Consider the following 14,134-nt stretch of genomic DNA (forward strand, 5'->3'; position numbering starts at 1 on the left):
ACAGAGACACTAGGACACTGGGACACTGGGACACTGGGACACTGAGACACTAGGACACTGGGACACTGGGACACTGAGACACTGAGAGACAGAGACACTAGGACACTAGGACACTGGGACACTGGGACACTGAGACACTGAGACACAGAGACACTAGGGCACTAGGACACTGGGACACTGGGACACTGAGACACAGAGACACTAGGACTCTGGGACACTGGGACACTGGGACACTGAGACACTAGGACACTGGGACACTGAGACACTGAGACACAGAGACACTAGGACACTAGGACACTGGGACACTGAGACACAGAGACACTAGGACACTGGGAGACTGGGACACTGGGACACTGAGACACTAGGACACTAGGACACTTGGACACTGGGACACTGAGACACTGAGACACAGAGACACTAGGACACTGGGACACTGGGACATTGAGACACAGAGACACTAGGACACTAGGACACTGGGACACTGGGACACTGGGACACTGAGACACAGAGACACTAGGACACTGGGACACTTGGACACTGAAGACACTGAGACACTAGGACACCAGGACACCGGGACACTGGGACACTGAGACACTGAGACACAGATACACTAGGACACTGGGACACAGGGACACTGGGACACTGAGACACAGAGACACTGAGACACAGAGACACTAGGACACTGGGACACTGGGACACTGAGACACTGAGACAATAGGACACTGGGACACTGAGACACTGAGACACTGAGACACAGAGACACCAGGACACTAGGACACTGGGACACTGGGACACTGAGACACAGAGACACTAGGACACTGGGACACTGGGACACTGGGACACTGAGGCACTAGGACACTGGGACACTGAGACACTGAGACACTGAGACACAGAGACACTAGGACACTAGGACACTGGGACACTGGGACACTGAGACACAGAGGCACTAGGTCACTGGGACACTGGGACACTGAGACACAGAGACACTAGGACACTGGGACACTGGGACACTGAGACACTGAGAAACAGAGACACTAGGACACTAGGACACTGGGACACTGGGACACTGAGACACAGAGACACTAGGACACTGGGGCACTGGGACACTGGGACACTGAGACATTAGGACACTGGGACACTGAGACACTGAGACACTGAGACACAGAGACACTAGGACACTAGGACACTGGGACACTGGGACACTGAGACACAGAGACACTAGGACACTGGGACACTGGGACACTGGAACACTGAGACACAGAGACACAGAGACACTAGGACACTGGGACACTGGGACACTGGGACACTGAGACACTAGGACACTGGGACACTGGGACACTGAGACACTGAGAGACAGAGACACTAGGACACTAGGACACTGGGACACTGCGACACTGAGACACTGAGACACAGAGACACTAGGGCACTAGGACACTGGGACACTGGGACACTGAGACACAGAGACACTAGGACACTGGGACACTGGGACACTGGGACACTGAGACACTAGGACACTGGGACACTGAGACACTGAGACACAGAGACACTAGGACACTAGGACACTGGGACACTGAGACACAGAGACACTAGGACACTGGGAGACTGGGACACTGGGACACTGAGACACTAGGACACTAGGACACTTGGACACTGGGACACTGAGACACTGAGACACAGAGACACTAGGACACTGGGACACTGGGACACTGAGACACAGAGACACTAGGACACTAGGACACTAGGACACTGGGACACTGGGACACTGAGACACAGAGACACTAGGACACTGGGACACTGGGACACTGGGACACTGAGACACAGAGACACTAGGACACTAGGACACTGGGACACTGAGACACTGAGACACTAGGACACTGGGACACTGAGACACTGAGACACAGAGACACTAGGACACTAGGACACTGGGACACTGAGACACAGAGACACTAGGACACTGGGAGACTGGGACACTGGGACACTGAGACACTAGGACACTAGGACACTTGGACACTGGGACACTGAGACACTGAGACACAGAGACACTAGGACACTGGGACACTGGGACACTGAGACACAGAGACACTAGGACACTAGGACACTAGGACACTGGGACACTGGGACACTGAGACACAGAGACACTAGGACACTGGGACACTGGGACACTGGGACACTGAGACACAGAGACACTAGGACACTAGGACACTGGGACACTGAGACACTGAGACACTGAGACACAGAGACACTAGGACACTAGGACACTGGGACACTGGGACACTGAGACACAGAGACACTAGGACACTGGGACACTGGGACACTGGGACACAGAGACACTAGGACACTAGGACACTGGGACACTGTGACACTGAGACACGGAGACACAGGGACACTAGGACACTGGGACACTGGGACACTGAGACACTGAGACACAGAGACACTAGGACACTGCGACACTGGGACACTGAGACACTGAGACACTAGGACACTGGGACACTGAGACACTGAGACACTGAGACACTAGGACACTGGGACACTGGGACACTGAGACACATAGACACTAGGGCACTAGGACACTGGGGCACTGGGACACTGAGACACTGAGACACAGAGACACTAGGACACTGGGGCACTGGGACACTGAGACACTGAGACACTAGGACACTAGGACACTGGGACACTGGGACACTGAGACACTGAGACACAGAGACACTAGGACACTGGGACACTGGGACACTGAGACACAGAGACACTAGGACACTAGGACACTAGGACACTGGGACACTGGGACACTGAGACACAGAGACACTAGGACACTGGGACACTGGGACACTGGGACACTGAGACACAGAGACACTAGGACACTAGGACACTGGGACACTGAGACACTGAGACACTAGGACACTGGGACACTGAGACACTGAGACACAGAGACACTAGGACACTAGGACACTGGGACACTGAGACACAGAGACACTAGGACACTGGGAGACTGGGACACTGGGACACTGAGACACTAGGACACTAGGACACTTGGACACTGGGACACTGAGACACTGAGACACAGAGACACTAGGACACTGGGACACTGGGACACTGAGACACAGAGACACTAGGACACTAGGACACTAGGACACTGGGACACTGGGACACTGAGACACAGAGACACTAGGACACTGGGACACTGGGACACTGGGACACTGAGACACAGAGACACTAGGACACTAGGACACTGGGACACTGAGACACTGAGACACTGAGACACAGAGACACTAGGACACTAGGACACTGGGACACTGGGACACTGAGACACAGAGACACTAGGACACTGGGACACTGGGACACTGGGACACAGAGACACTAGGACACTAGGACACTGGGACACTGTGACACTGAGACACGGAGACACAGGGACACTAGGACACTGGGACACTGGGACACTGAGACACTGAGACACAGAGACACTAGGACACTGCGACACTGGGACACTGAGACACTGAGACACTAGGACACTGGGACACTGAGACACTGAGACACTGAGACACTAGGACACTGGGACACTGGGACACTGAGACACATAGACACTAGGGCACTAGGACACTGGGGCACTGGGACACTGAGACACTGAGACACAGAGACACTAGGACACTGGGGCACTGGGACACTGAGACACTGAGACACTAGGACACTAGGACACTGGGACACTGGGACACTGAGACACTGAGACACAGAGACACTAGGACACTGGGACATTGGGACACTGAGACACTGAGACACAGAGACACTAGGACACTGGGACACTGGGACACTGGGACACTGAGACACAGAGACACTAGGACACTGGGACACTGGGGCACTGGGACACTGAGGCACAGATACACTAGGACACTGGGACACTGGGACACTGAGACACTGAGACACAGAGACATTGGACACTGGGACACTGGGACACTTGGACACTGAGACACAGAGACACTAGGACACTAGGACACTGAGACACAGAGACACTAGGACACTAGGACACTGGGACACTGGGACACTTAGACACAGTGACACTAGGACACTGGGACACTGGGACACTGGGACACTGAGACACAGAGACACTGAGACACAGAGACACTAGGACACTGGGACACTGGGACACTGAGACACTGAGACAATAGGACACTGGGACACTGAGACACTGAGACACTGAGACACAGAGACACCAGGACACTAGGACACTGGGACACTGGGACACTGAGACACAGAGACACTAGGACACTGGGACACTGGGACACTGGGACACTGGGACACTGATACACAGGGACACTAGGACACTGGGACACTGGGACACTGAGACACTAGGACACAGAGACACTAGGACACTGGCACACTGGGACACTGGGACACTGAGACACAGAGACACTAGGACACTGGGACACTGAGACACTGAGACAAAGAGACACTCGGACACTAGGACACTGGGACACTGGGACAATGAGACACAGAGACACTAGGACACCGGGACACTGGGACACTGGGACACTGAGACACTAGGACACTGGGACACTGAGACACTGAGACACTGAGACACAGAGACACTAGGACACTAGGACTCTGGGACACTGGAACACTGAGACACAGAGACACTAGGACACTAGGACACTGGGACACTGGGACACTGGGACACTGAGACACTAGGACACTAGGACACTGGGGCACTGGGACACTGAGACACAGAGACACTAGGACACTAGGACGCTGGGACACTGGGACACTGAGACACTGAGACACAGCGACACTAGGCCACTAGGACACTGGGACACTGGGACACTGAGACACAGAGCCACTAGGACACTGGGACACTGGGACACTGGGACACTGATGCACTAGGACACTGGGACACTGAGACACTGAGACACTGAGACACAGAGACACTAGGCCACTAGGACACTGGGACACTGGGACACTGAGACACAGAGACACTAGGACACTGGGACACTGGGACACTGGGACACTGGGACACTGAGGCACTAGGACACTGGGACACTGAGACACTGAGACACTGAGACACAGAGACACTAGGACACTAGGACACTGGGACACTGGGACACTGAGACACAGAGGCACTAGGACACTGGGACACTGAGACACAGAGACACTAGGACACTGGGACACTGGGACACTGAGACACTGAGAAACAGAGACACTAGGACACTAGGACACTGGGACACTGGGACACTGAGACACAGAGACACTAGGACACTGGGACACTGGGACACTGGGACACTGAGGCACAATGACACTGGGACACTGGGACACTGGGACACTGGGACACTGAGACATAATGACACTGGGACACTGGGACACTGGGACACTGAGACACAGAGGCACTAGGACACTGGGACACTGGGACACTGAGACACAGAGACACTAGGACACTGGGACACTGGGACATTGAGACACTGAGAAACAGAGACACTAGGACACTGGGACACTGGGACACTGAGACACTGAGAAACAGAGACACTAGGACACTAGGACACTGGGACACTGGGACACTGAGACACAGAGACACTAGGACACTGGGACACTGGGACACTGAGACATAATGACACTGGGACACTGGGACACTGGGACACTGGGACACTGAGACATAATGACACTGGGTCACTGGGACACTGGGACACTGAGACATAATGACACTGGGACACTGGGACACTGGGACACTGGGACACTGAGACATAATGACACTGGGACACTGATACACTGAGACACTGAGACACAGAGACACTAGGACACTAGGACACTGGGACACTGAGACACAGAGACACTAGGACACTGGGAAACTGGGACACTGGAACACTGAGACACAGAGACACAGAGACACTAGGACACTGGGACACTGGGACACTGGGACACTGAGACACTAGGACACTGGGACACTGGGACACTGAGACACTGAGAGACAGAGACACTAGGACACTAGGACACTGGGACACTGGGACACTGAGACACTGAGACACAGAGACACTAGGGCACTAGGACACTGGGACACTGGGACACTGAGACACAGAGACACTAGGACACTGGGACACTGGGACACTGGGACACTGAGACACTAGGACACTGGGACACTGAGACACTGAGACACAGAGACACTAGGACACTAGAACACTGGGACTCTGAGACACAGAGACACTAGGACACTGGGACACTGGGACACTGAGACACAGCGACACTAGGACACTGGGACACTGGGACACTGAGACACTGAGACACAGAGACACCAGGACACTGGGACACTGGGACACTGGGACACTGAGACACGAGGACACCAGGACACAGGGACACTGGCACACTGAGACACTGAGACACAGATACACTAGGACACTAGGACACTGGGACACTGGGACACTGAGACACAGAGACACTAGGACACGGGGACACTGGGACACTGAGACACAGAGACACTAGGACACTGGGACACTGAGACGCTGAGACACTGAGACACAGAGACACTAGGACACTAGGATACTGGGACAGTGGGACACTGAGACACAGAGACACTAGGACACTGGGACATTGGGACACTGAGACACTGAGACACTAGGACACTGGGACACTGAGACACTGAGACACTGAGACACAGAGACACTAGGGCACTAGGACACTGGGACACTGGGACACTGAGACACAGAGACACTAGGACACTGGGACACTGGGACACTGGGACACTGAGACACTAGGACACTGGGATACTGAGACACTGAGACACAGAGACACTAGGACACTAGGACACTGGGACACTGGGACACTGAGACACAGAGACACTAGGACACTGGGACACTGGGACACTGAGTCACAGCGATACTAGGACACTGGGACACTGGGACACTGAGACACTGAGACACAGAGACACTAGGACACTGGGACACTTGGACACTGGGACACTGAGACACTAGGACACCAGGACACCGGGACACCGGGACACTGAGACACTGAGACACAGATACACTAGGACACTAGGACACTGGGACACTGGGACACTGAGACACAGAGACACTAGGACACTGGGACACTGGGACACTGGGACACTGAGACACTGAGACACTAGGACACTGGGACACTGAGACACTGAGACACTGAGACACAGAGACACTAGGACACTAGTACACTGGGACACTGGGACACTGAGACACAGAGACACTAGGACACTGGGACACTGGGACACTGGGACACAGAGACACTAGGACACTAGGACACTGGGACACTGTGACACTGAGACACAGAGACACTAGGACACTAGGACACTGGGACACTGTGACACTGAGACACTGAGACACAGAGACACTAGGACACTGGGACACTGGGACACTGAGACACTGAGACACAGAGACACTAGGACACTGGGACACTGGGACACTGAGACACAGAGACACTAGGACACTGGGGCACTGGGACACTGAGACACTGAGACACAGAGACACTGGGACACTGGGACACTGGGACACTGAGACACTGAGACACTAGGACACTAGGACACTGGGACACTGGGACACTGAGACACTGAGGCACAGAGACACTAGGACACTGGGGCACTGGGACACTGAGACACTGAGACACTAGGACACTGGGACACTGGGGCACTGGGACACTGAGACACAGAGACACTAGGACACTGGGACACTGGGACACTGGGACACTGGGACACTGAGACACAGAGACACTAGGACACTGGGACACTGGGACACTGAGACACTGAGACACAGAGACACTAGGACACTGGGACGCTGGGACACTGGGGCACTGAGACACTAGGACACTAGGACACTGGGACACTGGGACACTGAGACACAGATACACTAGGACACTAGGACACTGGGACACTGGGACACTGAGACACAGAGACACTAGGACACTGGGGCACTGGGACACTGAGACACTGAGACACAGAGGCACTAGGACACTGGGACACTGGGACACTGAGACACTGAGATACTGGGACACTGAGACACTGAGACACAGAGAGACTAGGACACTGGGACACTGGGACACTGAGACACTGAGACACAGATACACTAGGACACTGGGACACTGGGACACTGGGACACTGAGACACTAGGACACTAGGACACTGGGACACTGGGACACTGAGACACTGAGACACAGAGACACTAGGACACTGGGACACTGGGACACTGAGACACTGAGACACAGAGACACTAGGACACTGGGACACTGGGACACTGAGACACTGAGACACTAGGACACTGGAACACTGAGGCACTGAGACACTGAGACACAGAGACACTAGGACACTAGGACACTGGGACACTGGGACACTGAGACACAGAGACACTGGGACACTGGGACACTGAGACACAGAGACACTAGGACACTGGGACACTGGGACACTGGGACACTGAGACACAGAGACACTAGGACACTGGGACACTGAGACACTGAGACACTGAGACACAGAGACACTAGGACACTAGTACACTGGGACACTGGGGCACTGAGACACAGAGACACTAGGACACTGGGACACTGGGACACTGGGACACAGAGACACTAGGACACTAGGACACTGGGACACTGTGACACTGAGACACAGAGACACTAGGATACTAGGACACTGGGACACTGTGACACTGAGACACTGAGACACAGAGACACTAGGACACTGGGGCACTGGGACACTGAGACACTGAGACACAGAGACACTAGGACACTGGGACATTGGGACACTGAGACACTGAGACACTAGGACACTGGGACACTGAGACACTGAGACACTGAGACACAGAGACACTAGGACACTGGGACACTGGGACACTGAGACACAGAGACACTAGGACACTGGGGCACTGGGACACTGAGACACTGAGACACAGAGACACTAGGACACTGGGACACTGGGACACTGAGACACTGAGACACTAGGACACTAGGACACTGGGACACTGGGACACTGAGACATTGAGGCACAGAGACACTAGGACACTGGGGCACATGGGACACTGAGACACTGAGACACTAGGACACTGGGACACTGGGGCACTGGGACACTGAGACACAGAGACACTAGGACACTGGGACACTGGGACACTGGGACACTGAGACACAGAGACACTAGGACACTGGGACACTGGGACACTGAGACACTGAGACACAGAGACACTAGGACACTGGGACGCTGGGACACTGGGACACTGAGACACTAGGACACTAGGACACTGGGACACTGGGACACTGGGACACTGAGACACTGAGACAATAGGACACTGGGACACTGAGACACTGAGACACTGAGACACAGAGAAACCAGGACACTAGGACACTGGGACACTGGGACACTGAGACACAGAGACACTAGGACACTGGGACACTGGGACACTGGGACACTGGGACACTGATACACAGGGACACTAGGACACTGGGACACTGGGACACTGAGACACTAGGACACAGAGACACTAGGACACTGGCACACTGGGACACTGGGACACTGAGACACAGAGACACTAGGACACTGGGACACTGAGACACTGAGACAAAGAGACACTCGGACACTAGGACACTGGGACACTGGGACAATGAGACACAGAGACACTAGGACACCGGGACACTGGGACACTGGGACACTGAGACACTAGGACACTGGGACACTGAGACACTGAGACACTGAGACACAGAGACACTAGGACACTAGGACTCTGGGACACTGGAACACTGAGACACAGAGACACTAGGACACTAGGACACTGGGACACTGGGACACTGGGACACTGAGACACTAGGACACTAGGACACTGGGGCACTGGGACACTGAGACACAGAGACACTAGGACACTAGGACACTGGGACACTGGGACACTGAGACACTGAGACACAGCGACACTAGGCCACTAGGACACTGGGACACTGGGACACTGAGACACAGAGACACTAGGACACTGGGACACTGGGACACTGGGACACTGAGGCACTAGGACACTGGGACACTGAGACACTGAGACACAGAGACACTAGGCCACTAGGACACTGGGACACTGGGACACTGAGACACAGAGACACTAGGACACTGGGACACTGGGACACTGGGACACTGAGGCACTAGGACACTGGGACACTGAGACACTGAGACACTGAGACACAGAGACACTAGGACACTAGGACACTGGGACACTGGGACACTGAGACACAGAGGCACTAGGACACTGGGACACTGGGACACTGAGACACAGAGACACTAGGACACTGGGACACTGGGACACTGAGACACTGAGAAACAGAGACACTAGGACACTAGGACACTGGGACACTGGGACACTGAGACACAGAGACACTAGGACACTGGGACACTGGGACACTGGGACACTGAGGCACAATGACACTGGGACACTGGGACACTGGGACACTGGGACACTGAGACATAATGACACTGGGACACTGGGACACTGGGACACTGAGACACAGAGGCACTAGGACACTGGGACACTGGGACACTGAGACACAGAGACACTAGGACACTGGGACACTGGGACACTGAGACACTGAGAAACAGAGACACTAGGACACTGGGACACTGGGACACTGAGACACTGAGAAACAGAGACACTAGGACACTAGGACACTGGGACACTGGGACACTGAGACACAGAGACACTAGGACACTGGGACACTGGGACACTGAGACATAATGACACTGGGACACTGGGACACTGGGACACTGAGACATAATGACACTGGGACACTGGGACACTGGGACACTGAGACATAATGACACTGGGACACTGGGACACTGGGACACTGGGACACTGAGACATAATGACACTGGGACACTGGGACACTGGGACACTGGGACACTGAGACATAATGACACTGGGACACTGATACACTGAGACACTGAGACACAGAGACACTAGGACACTAGGACACTGGGACACTGAGACACAGAGACACTAGGACACTGGGAAACTGGGACACTGGAACACTGAGACACAGAGACACAGAGACACTAGGACACTGGGACACTGGGACACTGGGACACTGAGACACTAGGACACTGGGACACTGGGACACTGAGACACTGAGAGACAGAGACACTAGGACACTAGGACACTGGGACACGGGGACACTGAGACACTGAGACACAGAGACACTAGGGCACTAGGACACTGGGACACTGGGACACTGAGACACAGAGACACTAGGACACTGGGACACTGGGACACTGGGACACTGAGACACTAGGACACTGGGACACTGAGACACTGAGACACAGAGACACTAGGACACTAGGACACTGGGACACTGAGACACAGAGACACTAGGACACTGGGACACTGGGACACTGAGACACAGCGACACTAGGACACTGGGACACTGGGACACTGAGACACTGAGACACAGAGACACCAGGACACTGGGACACTGGGACACTGGGACACTGAGACACGAGGACACCAGGACACAGGGACACTGGGACACTGAGACACTGAGACACAGATACACTAGGACACTAGGACACTGGGACACTGGGACACTGAGACACAGAGACACTAGGACACTGGGACACTGGGACACTGAGACACAGAGACACTAGGACACTGGGACACTGAGGCGCTGAGACACTGAGACACAGAGACACTAGGACACTAGGACACTGGGACACTGGGACACTGAGACACAGAGACACTAGGACACTGGGACATTGGGACACTGAGACACTGAGACACTAGGACACTGGGACACTGAGACACTGAGACACTGAGACACAGAGACACTAGGGCACTAGGACACTGGGACACTGGGACACTGAGACACAGAGACACTAGGACACTGGGACACTGGGACACTGGGACACTGAGACACTAGGACACTGGGATACTGAGACACTGAGACACAGAGACACTAGGACACTAGGACACTGGGACACTGGGACACTGAGACACAGAGACACAGAGACACTAGGACACTGGGACACTGGGACACTGAGACACTGAGACACTAGGACACTAGGACACTGGGACACTGGGACACTGAGACACTGAGGCACAGAGACACTAGGACACTGGGGCACTGGGACACTGAGACACTGAGACACTAGGACACTGGGACACTGGGGCACTGGGACACTGAGACACAGAGACACTAGGACACTGGGACACTGGGACACTGAGACACAGAGACACTAGGACACTGGGACACTGGGACACTGAGACACTGAGACACAGAGACACTAGGACACTGGGACGCTGGGACACTGGGACACTGAGACACTGAGACACAGATACACTAGGACACTAGGACACTGGGACACTGGGACACTGAGACACAGAGACACTAGGACACTGGAACACTGGGACACTGGGACACTGAGACACAGAGACACTAGGACACTGGGACACTGAGACACTGAGACACTGAGACACAGAGACACTAGGACACTAGTACACTGGGACACTGGGACACTGAGACACAGAGACACTAGGACACTGGGACACTGGGACACTGGGACACAGAGACACTAGGACACTAGGACACTGGGACACTGTGACACTGAGACACAGAGACACTAGGACACTAGGACACTGGGACACTGTGACACTGAGACACTGAGACACAGAGACACTAGGACACTGGGACACTGGGACACTGAGACACTGAGACACAGAGACACTAGGACACTGGGACATTGGGACACTGAGACACTGAGACACTAGGACACTGGGACACTGAGACACTGAGACACTGAGACACAGAGACACTAGGACACTGGGACACTGGGACACTGAGACACAGAGACACTAGGACACTGGGGCACTGGGACACTGAGACACTGAGACACAGAGACACTAGGACACTGGGACACTGGGACACTGAGACACTGAGACACTAGGACACTAGGACACTGGGACACTGGGACACTGAGACACTGAGGCACAGAGACACTAGGACACTGGGGCACTGGGACACTGAGACACTGAGACACTAGGACACTGGGACACTGGGGCACTGGGACACTGAGACACAGAGACACTAGGACACTGGGACACTGGGACACTGGGACACTGAGACACAGAGACACTAGGACACTGGGACGCTGGGACACTGGGACACTGAGACACTAGGACACTAGGACACTGGGACACTGGGCCACTGAGACACAGATACACTAGGACACTAGGACACTGGGACACTGGGACACTGAGACACAGAGACACTAGGACACTGGGGCACTGGGACACTGAGACACTGAGACACAGAGGCACTAGTACACTGGGACACTGGGACACTGAGACACTGAGATACTGGGACACTGAGACACTGAGACACAGAGAGACTAGGACACTGGGACACTGGGACACTGAGACACTGAGACACAGATACACTAGGACACTGGGACACTGGGACACTGGGACACTGAGACACTAGGACACTAGGACACTGGGACATTGGGACACTGAGACACTGAGACACAGAGACACTAGGACACTGGGACACTGGGACACTGAGACACTGAGACACAGAGACACTAGGACACTGGGACACTGGGACACTGAGACACTGAGACACTAGGACACTGGAACACTGAGGCACTGAGACACTGAGACACAGAGACACTAGGACACTAGGACACTGGGACACTGGGACACTGAGACACAGAGACACTGGGACACTGGGACACTGAGACACAGAGACACTAGGACACTGGGACACTGGGACACTGGGACACTGAGACACAGAGACACTAGGACACTGGGACACTGAGACACTGAGACACAGAGACACTAGGACACTGGGACACTGAGACACTGAGACACTGAGACACAGAGACACTAGGACACTAGTACACTGGGACACTGGGACACTGAGACACAGAGACACTAGGACACTGGGACACTGGGACACAGAGACACTAGGACACTAGGACACTGGGACACTGTGACACTGAGACACAGAGACACTAGGACACTAGGACACTGGGACACTGTGACACTGAGACACTGAGACACAGAGACACTAGGACACTGGGACACTGGGGCACTGAGACACTGAGACACAGAGACACTAGGACACTGGGACATTGGGACACTGAGACACTGAGACACTAGGACACTGGGACACTGAGACACTGAGACACTGA

Source organism: Pristiophorus japonicus, chromosome 3 (assembly GCF_044704955.1).
Source record: "Pristiophorus japonicus isolate sPriJap1 chromosome 3, sPriJap1.hap1, whole genome shotgun sequence".
NCBI classification, from domain to species: Eukaryota; Metazoa; Chordata; class Chondrichthyes; family Pristiophoridae; genus Pristiophorus; species Pristiophorus japonicus.